Source organism: Nerophis lumbriciformis, linkage group LG22 (assembly GCF_033978685.3).
Source record: "Nerophis lumbriciformis linkage group LG22, RoL_Nlum_v2.1, whole genome shotgun sequence".
NCBI classification, from domain to species: Eukaryota; Metazoa; Chordata; class Actinopteri; order Syngnathiformes; family Syngnathidae; genus Nerophis; species Nerophis lumbriciformis.
In genome coordinates this window covers 22798256-22808024 of record NC_084569.2, presented here as the reverse complement: position 1 = coordinate 22808024, position 9769 = coordinate 22798256, and positions in this window count along the sequence as shown.

Sequence of the window (9769 nt, the reverse complement as noted above, 5' to 3'; positions counted from 1 at the left end):
CAGCTACAATCAGGCGGAAGGCGGCATACACCTGTACAAGTTGCCACCTCATCGCAGGGCCAACGTGTGGTGAAATTACTCTCCGCATTTGACCCATTCCCTTGTTCCCCCTTTTTTTGTAGTCTTTGGTATGACTCGGCCGGGATTTGAACTCACGACCTACCAATCTCAGGGCGGACACTCTAACTACAAGGCCACTGAGCAGGCTAAATACGATTTTTTAATGCTGTTATTGCTCAATTGTTTTCAGTTATTTCACATTTTTTTGGTATGTGCATAACTCCACGTGTTCATTCATAGTTTTGATGCCTTCAGTGACAATCTACAATGTAAAATAGTCATGAAAATAAAGAATACACATTGAATGAGGAGAAGGTGTGTCCAAACTTTTGGCCTGTACTGTATCTATTTTTGCATGTAATAAGTTAATGTCACATTATACGAAATGTGCAAATTATACAAGAATGTGTAATGAATTCTACAGAAGAATATTAATTTTTTTACATAATTTTTTTTTTTTAAGTATGTGACCTCCCCTTAGTCTTTGTAAGGTCATGTTACCTCTAAACTCCACAACATTGATGTTAATCAACCCTTGAAACAACATTAATAAATAAGTGACTGCTATTATAAATCTACTTGCTAATTTACTGTTAATATCTGGTTACTTTCGGTTACAAGTAACATGGTTCTATCTACACTTCTGTTAAAATGTAATAATGACTTATTCTGCTGTTGTTTCAATACTTTGCGTTGTTTTTGGGCAATACTACAAATTTGGGTATCGATCCAATACGAAGTAGTCAGAGAGCAAGTATCGGTCATATCAAAACTGATACTTAAAATTTTCAACACCATTGAATGATTACATTTTGGATCACGATTATGATCAGACAAAAACAGGATGGCGCTGTAACAATATAACAATACAATTATTTTTTTTACCATTGGCTCTGATTTAAATCCTTTGATTTTGGGGCCTTTAAGCTTCCTGTGTCCAGGGACTTATTTCCTGAGCTTACAAACAATTATAAAAAGATATCCATCCAACCACTGCAGGCAGTATCAACCATATACTGATACTATACTTGGTATCGTTACTGTCGATAATTGTTTCAATCTGCCCACCTCGAATTACATTCAAAATCTCGAGTTTAGTAGTTTGCATATCCTCCGAGGGTGCCTAATGTACCATGTTTAGCTATTCTTTGTCCTTTGAAGATAATACTACTAATTGTAAGAAACATAGTTTGTTTGCCACCATGGAGGCAAGGATTGCTATCTTAGAAGAGACTTTGCACTGAAAAGTAAAACCGCTTCTAAGTTAGAAACCTGAAAGTTTTAAGTCGAGGGACGTTAGCCGCTCGCGAGAATGCTCGTTTGCTTTTTGCTGTTAAATTTGCGGAACCCAGCTAGAATGAGTCATCAACAGTGTTCGCCATAACGGCGTTACTAATGCCATTACCTTTGCTAGTGACAAGTAGTCTAATTACATTTATGTACGTTACAACCCTGTTACCGATGCGTTTGATGTACTTTTATGTAGTTTTATGTCAACATGACAGCATCAGAAGCACAGAAAGGTCAATGCAGGAAATATCTTTTTACTAATTAAAGCAACAACCAGAACCACACTAAAACAAACTTGATATCAAATAGAAGGCGGCAACATCACACAGCAAACAACATGTAATACACGCACACATACACACTACTACTACTACTACTACAACGAGGAAATAATGAACAACAAATCAAAGATTGAATGACAAGCTTGCCAACCTACAATACCCTTTTTGTGGACAAGAAGATTAGACAACCATCGAAGCACATTCAATCTATTTTCAACCAGAGGTAACACAAACCAGTGAAAAGATTTAACCGAGCTGCCGTAACTGCCAGCAAACTGCCGCTGCCAAGCCAACAAACACAGCTGAGCTAAAATCCTGCTTGAGCGTGTTCCCACTGAGGTCACACACACACTCTGCTCTCATGAAACGTCTCTCAACTGCATATGCCATATATATATATATATATATATATATATATATATATATATACACATCTAATTTTTTTAAGTAATGCATTAATTACATTTATTAAAGAGTAGTCCTTCAATTACTTTTTGGAGACGTATACTTTATATAAATACTTTTAAAAGTAATTTTCCGAACACTGGTTATATAGCGATAGTATTAAATGTTCCATCGTCAGCCAGATTGTATCACGTAATCCTAGAATTCACATTAAATATTTTACTGCGCTATTTTACCGTTAAAACATGTGATTGTTATCGATTGAGCTCATTCATGGATGATTTGGATCAGAATGGGCAGCATAAAACCCTGATTGGAACATCCCTAATAACGTCCCATATCCACCATTTGTATTCCTAATTACTTAATGTGATCCTTACTAATAAGCACAGTAACTACCGTGAATGCTGTAAGTATAGCAGGAGGGTTTATTTACCAAAAACACAGAGAGAACCAGGCGATAATTGGAGAGGGGCTGCTATTTCCCGACTGTGAAAAATCATTATTGTATACAATTAAATATATATTTTTTTTAAGGTTGAATAATGCTCAGTAGTGCATGAAGACGTGGAAAGGAGAAAACACCATTAACACAGTTGATGAGTTCAATGTAAACAAGAGCTGAGTGGTGAAACCCACATTTACAAGACAAAGCTGCTGGATGCTGACCACTAATAATACTTTAAACGTAGCCACTGTACAGTAGGTGGCAATATGCATCGGAACACCACTAAACACACCTTCTATGCACCTGCTCAGCCAGAAAATAAGAAGACAGAGCAATGTTGCCAAATATAGTGAGTATTTAGATGCCTCTAGATCAGGAGTGTCCAAACTGTTTTCACTGAGGCCCGCACACTGAAAAATTAAAGCCAAACTTTTGAAAAGGTTTCATTTTCCAAACCAATGCATTACATAGATTTTTTAAATATATATCATTATTTACTTTTTCATTATTCAATGTTACATCTCTAAACTAACTTCAGGTCTTTCTGTCGATATAACGTAAAAAATGTTTTATGCCCTTTTTGCAAAGAAAACACTGTTTTAATGGCAAAAACACAAAATATGCAATATTTCCCACCCCCAAAAAAATCTAGGTGAACTATTTGATGTAATTGGAGCCATAAATAGGTTAATTATTTAAAACACCATTCATTTTGATTCTTTATTATTTTTTGAGCAGTGACAGTTAAAAAAAATTGGGGATCCATAAGGGCCCCACTCATAAAAGTGTTAAAATGTGCTACAATTAAGTCTCTAGAACAATTTCAGATTCATCCCTCGATTATAATTTTTTATTATCTTTTATGTTTTTATTGTATTAGTTTATTTTATGAGGTTTTGTCACAGAAAATTGTTTTTATATGGAAAAGAAACTAAATATGCAAGACTGTATTTATTCCAAAAATGGTTTCAAAGTGGAATATTTGATCTGTAGTAATTCATAAAAACAATCATTTTGATTCATAATTATTTTTCGAGCAATGCCAGCTTTAAAAAAAAAAAACAGCCTACATGGCAGTTTTGTGTAATTTTAGTCAACTTTGCAACTTTTTCTCGTTATATTTCACCGGTTTGCTCTTTTATTCCACTTTTTTACGTTTTATTTAATTGAATTTCTTTTAATAGTGTTTTTAGAATGTGCCGCGGGCCGTTAATAAAATAGCTGCGGGCCGCAAATGGCCCTCGAGCTGCGCTTTGGACACCCCTGCTCTATATTCTCTTTTATTTTTTAAAAAGCAAAAAATCTAGTACATTTTTCTGGTGTTATTGGTAACATTTGGAGAAAAGCACATAGTCTAACGCCAGCCAAAGATGGCAAAATAATATCTAAACAGCGGGCATTTATCCCTGAAAATTTGAAGAAGCTGCTGATGGTGTGTTTGACAGAAACACAGCTGTAAGGATATACTGTAGACTTCTGCCTCCTTGTTGTGTCACCCCTCAGAGTTATCTTTAATCCCCAGAGTGAGAAAAGTTTGCACAGAGTTGTATAATTTCCCCCTGTCTGTGAGGCCGTGAATGCACACAGGTCGAGTTCTGAGCCGCAAGGAAGGCAAGTAAAAGAGACTGGAAGTCTGTGTGGTCACTGGTCACAGGTCACTTGCCAAAAAAGGAACAACTTATAAGGAAAAGGAGAGTTTAATTTTATCTGGACAGATTGTTTTTCCTGTAAAATAAAAAAAATGAAAAAGTTTTTAAGCTGTGTTACATTTTGCGGCTCTATATTATTTTTCTGAAGTGGAAGAGGCAGCAAATATCTCTTTTAATGGTAAAGTTTTCAGACCCCTGCCATAAACTCCCCAAAGTAGCTGCTGTACACATTATTATTACTTCATACAACTACTGTATTTGTTAATACAACATTCTATTGTAATGTTTTTAGTACAATATTTCGTATCTAAAAGATTGTTTTTTCTCTTTCAAAACGCATGTTACGTGTTAAAATTGTGCTGTTTTGGGGAGCCCAGCAGAATGATTTCAATGGGAGACGTTGATTTGAGATACAAGTGTTTTGAGTTGAGAGCTCTCTCCCAGAACCAATTAATCTGGCAAGTTGAGGTACTACTGTATTTGTTTTGCTTTTCTTGTTTTTTTTGCTGGGATTATGTGAATAGTGATGAGTGTGTTCTACAAAACCCAAAACCAGTGAAGTTGGCACGTTGCGTAAATTGTAAATAGCCGGTGGCGTTTCTGGGTGTTGTTGATAAATGGCTTTCGCTTTGCATAGTAGAGTTTTAACTTGCACTTACAGATGTAGCGACAAACTGTAGTTACTGACAGTGGTTTTCTGAAGTGTTCCTGAGCTCATGTGGTGATATCCTTTACACACTGAGGTCGGTTTTTGATGTAGTACCGCCTAAGGGATCAAAGGTCACGAGCATTGCCGCTTACGTGCAGTGATTTCTCCAGAATCTCTGAACCTTTTGATGATATTACAGACCGTAGATGGTGAAATCCCTAAGTTCCTTGCAATAGCTCGTTGAGAAATGTTGTTCTTACACTGTTCGACAATTTTCTCACGCATTTGTTCACAAAGTGGTGACCCTTGCCCCATCCTTGTTTGTGAATGACTGAGCATTTCATGGAAGCTGCTTTTAAACCCAAACATGGCACACACCTATTACCAGTTAGCCTGTTCACCTATGGGATGTTCCATATAAGTGTTTGATGAGCATTCCTCAACTTTCTCAGTCTTTTTTGCCACTTGTGCCAGCTTTTTTGAAACATGCTGCAGGCATCAAATTCCAAATGAACTAACATTTGCAAAAAATAACAAAGTTTAACAGTTCCAACATTAAGTATCTTGTCTTTGCAGTCTATTCAATTGAACATAGGTTGAAAAGGATTTGCAAATCATTGTATTCTGTTTTTATTTATGATTTATAAATTGTGCCAACTTCACTGGTTTTGGGTTTTGTATTTAGAAGGTATTAAACATGTGAACTGTGCTTTTATTTCATGTACAACAGCGACTGTTTAATGCTGTCACTTGCTTGCCCCTTGTAATAAATGACAACATGCATTAACTGTGTTAATTACGTCTTATTTATTGAAATTAGATTTAATTTTGATTTTGAATTTCCTACAAGCCAAGGTAAAAAATACCCAACTCCATCTCTTATACCTAAAACTTATCTGACTATAAGAAACTGAGCATAAATGCATTGCTATTTATTGTCTGCATGTGTACAGTAACTTTCCAGTGTTGTCAGTGTGTTGTAACCAAAACATTATCAAAAAAAATGGGTCACCCTGTGACTTCCTGTCTCGCTGTGTGTGGAAAGTGGGCCTGAGATCTGGGCTGAAGACGACGTGCGTACACGTAGAGCGACTATAGTTTTTTGTGTTTACGTGTCCTGTCAGGCGGTGAAGCGTGTGTATTTGAAGGTGCGGTTTGACATTTAATACAAACAATAACGTCCCTTTCACACGGTTGACACGACACCTATGAATGTCGGAGAAGAAACCAGCGCGATAATAAAGTCCAAATAATGTCCGGCGACATTGCATGACTCATACGTATGATCAATAGTACTAAATTAAATCTAAAACACAAAAAATAGAGTAACTGTGGAGCTTTGTGAAAATTTAATTACCATAACCACCAGGGCCTGAATAGAATTTTGCATGGTAATAATAATAATAATAATTAAAAAAAAGGCTTGCATGAAATGTTAGCCTATATATGGGAGAGCAGCAGCATTTTTGACCAAATAATACTCAGCTAGTAAAATAATAAAAACTAAAATAGGGTCCTTCATGACCACAGGGTTGTGCTCAAATTAAAAACATCTAAAAAAAACAATTAAATATATAATTAAAATATAAATACACATTGAAACGGTAACAAAAATTGTCCATTCATTTGTATTTGTAACTCCTATTCATTACATGACCAATATACTGCATATTTAATGATCAATATATATATTTTATGACTTTTTAATGTAATGTTTTTATCGTCTTATTCAATGGAATTTTTAAATCATAATAATTTAATAACATTCAGCTACAAAAATTTAAAAAGAAAGTCCCTAATCAAATGACCAGAGGATATGGAGGATTTGTTGAGCCCAAATTCAATTAAATACATAATTAAAATCAAATTAGGGTATTTAATAACCAGAGAGTATGGAGAACTTGTTGTGCTCAAATTAAATAAATAAAAATATGTTTAAAAGTATAAATAAAATATAAATGAATACATATTAAAAGTGTGACAAAAAATTGTCTATTTATTTTCATTATCAAATCAAAATGTAATCTTAAATACTCATACTGAAACTCTTATTTATTACATGACCAATTATCCATCCATCCATCCATTTCCTACTGCTTGTATATTTAATGACAATTGTATTTTAATCATAATAACTTAATAATACTCAAAATAAAAAAAGTTTAAAAAAATAAATAAAATAAGGTCCTTAATGACCAAAGGGTATGGATGATTTGTTGAGCCCAAATTAAATTAATCTAAAAACAATTAAATACATAATTAAAATCAAATTAGGGTCCTTAATAACCAGTGTATAAATAATTTGTTGTGCACAAATTAAATACATCTAAATATTTTTAGATAGATAATTAAAATATAAATAAATACACATTAAAAGAGTGACTAAAATGATCTATTTTTATTATCAAATCAAAATGTAATCTTAAATACTCATACTGAAACTCTGGTTTATTTCATGACCAATCATCAACTTTTTTATTTTAATACATTTAATGACAGTTGCATTTATTGAAGGGCATTTTAATCATAATAACTTAGTAATGGTAAAAAAAAAAGAAAAAAAAAGCAAGTACAAAAACCCCCCAAAACATATAAAATAAGGTCCTTAATGACCAGAGGGTATGGAGGATTTGTTGAGCCCAACGCGAGCCTGCTACTTTTTTTTGTGAATTGTTTTCATGTATAAAACTCAGAGACATATTTTGGCACTTGGCACGTGCTAACTGTTAATATGACAACGTCAGAACGTTTTCCACCTCATAGTCATATATTTTGATACTTGATGCATGCTTACTGCTAACAATATCATTGTTTTTTTATTATTATTATTATTTTTTTAAAAGGTATACACCTGAGAGTCATATATTTTGGTACTTGACGCATGCTAACTGTTAAAATGTTGATGTTGGCTTCCCAGATTTTTAGATCATTTTAAAAGGTATACACCTAAACATGCTAACACCATTTAATTAACCAATCAAAATTAATTTATATAGCCCTCATCCACAAGTGCCTCAAAGGGCTTCACAAACCACAACAACATCCCCCTGACCTAGCTAGCTAATGCAGATATACACCTCACAATCATATTTTGGTACTTCGTGCATGCTTACTGTTAGCATGCTAACATTACTATGTTAGGTTTTTAAAGGTATACACATCAAAGTCATATATTTTGGTACTCAATGCATGCTAACTGTTAACATGTTGACTTTGGCTTGCAAGATATGTAGCTAATTCTGCATGTATAAACCCTACACAATATGGATTCCGAGCAAATATCTCAACATCGATAGCATTAATCAAAATAACAGAGGAAATAACCAATGCAATAGATGGTAAAGAATGTGTAAGTCCAGTATTCATGGACTTAACAAAAGCATTTGACACAATTAATCATGATATTTTAATAAAAAAATTAGAACGATATGGCATCAGAGGTTTGGTCTTGAACTGGGTAAGAAGCTATTTAACCAACAGGAAGCAAAATGTAAAGATGGGTGAAAATATGTCAACACGACTCGATATATCTTGTGGTGTACCCCAGGGATCAATACTGGGACCAAGATTGTTTAATCTTTATATAAACATTTGTAAAGTTACAAAGGACTTCAAGTTAGTTTTATTTGCAGACGACACAACTGCTTTCTGTTCAGGAGAGAACACACAGAAGATAATACAAATAATAACATAAGAAATTAACAAATTAAAAAAATGGTTTGACAAAAACAGACTATCTTTGAATCTCAGTAAAACTAAAATAATGCTATTTGGTAACAGTAGAAAAGAGCATCATACACAAATACAAATAGACGGACATTGAAAGGGTAAAAGAAACCAGATTGTTGGGAGTATTAATAGATGATAAAATGAACTGGAAATCTTATATACAAAATATACAACATAAAGTGGCAAAAAACATTTCAATATTGAATAAAGCAAAATACATCCTGGGCCAAAAACCACTTCATTTTCTCTACTTTCCGCTAGTGTTACCATATCTGAGTTATTGTGCAGAAATATGGGGAAATAACTACGAATGTGCGCTACATTTGTTAACAGTGCTACAAAAAAGATTAATTAGACTGATACATAATGTTGGATATAGAGAACATACAAACCCTTTATTTATTGAGTCAAATTATTAAAGTTCGATGATTTGGTAAAATTGCAAACAGCTAAAATTATGTACAAAGCAAACTATAACCTGCTACCAAAGAATGTACAACAATTCTTCTCAACTAAAGAGGAGAAATATAACCTTAGAGGAAAATCTAATTTAAAACATTTGTATGCACGTACAACACTTAGAACCTTTAGCATATCAGTATGTGGAATTAAATTATGGAATGGATTAAGTAAAGAAGTTAAACATTGTACTGATATGATCCAGTTTAAGAGGTTGTTCAAATTAATAGTGCTTACAAAGTACAAAGAAGAATTATGAGAAATACTTTCAACCTTATTGAAAATAACATATTCTTCATCTCAGTATGTTAATAATGACTGACTTAATTATATATTACAAAACTGTTGTATTACTCATTCACGGATGTCATTTTACTATAAAAAAGTCAGTAAATGAATGTATATATTTGTAAACGCTCTGAAGTGGGAAAGGGGTAGGATTAAATAAGCTTTGCTTCTTCCTACTCCTTTTCGGATATGATGTAAAGTGAAATGATATGAAATTGTGTGATGTATTATGCTGTAAGTGTGTTCATGTTCGAAATAAACTAAAAAAAGAAAGAAAAAGAAAGAAACATGCCAACATCAATCAAACAACCAATCACAATTTATTTATATAGCCCTTAATCACAAGTGCCTCAAAGGGCTTCCCGAACCACAGCGACATCCCCCTGACCTGAACGCATGCTAGCTTTAATGGCTAATTTTGCCGATTTCCACCTCATAGTCATTTATTTTGACTCTTGATGCATGCTTACTGCGAACAAGCTAACATTACCATGTTAGCTTTTTTTAAAGG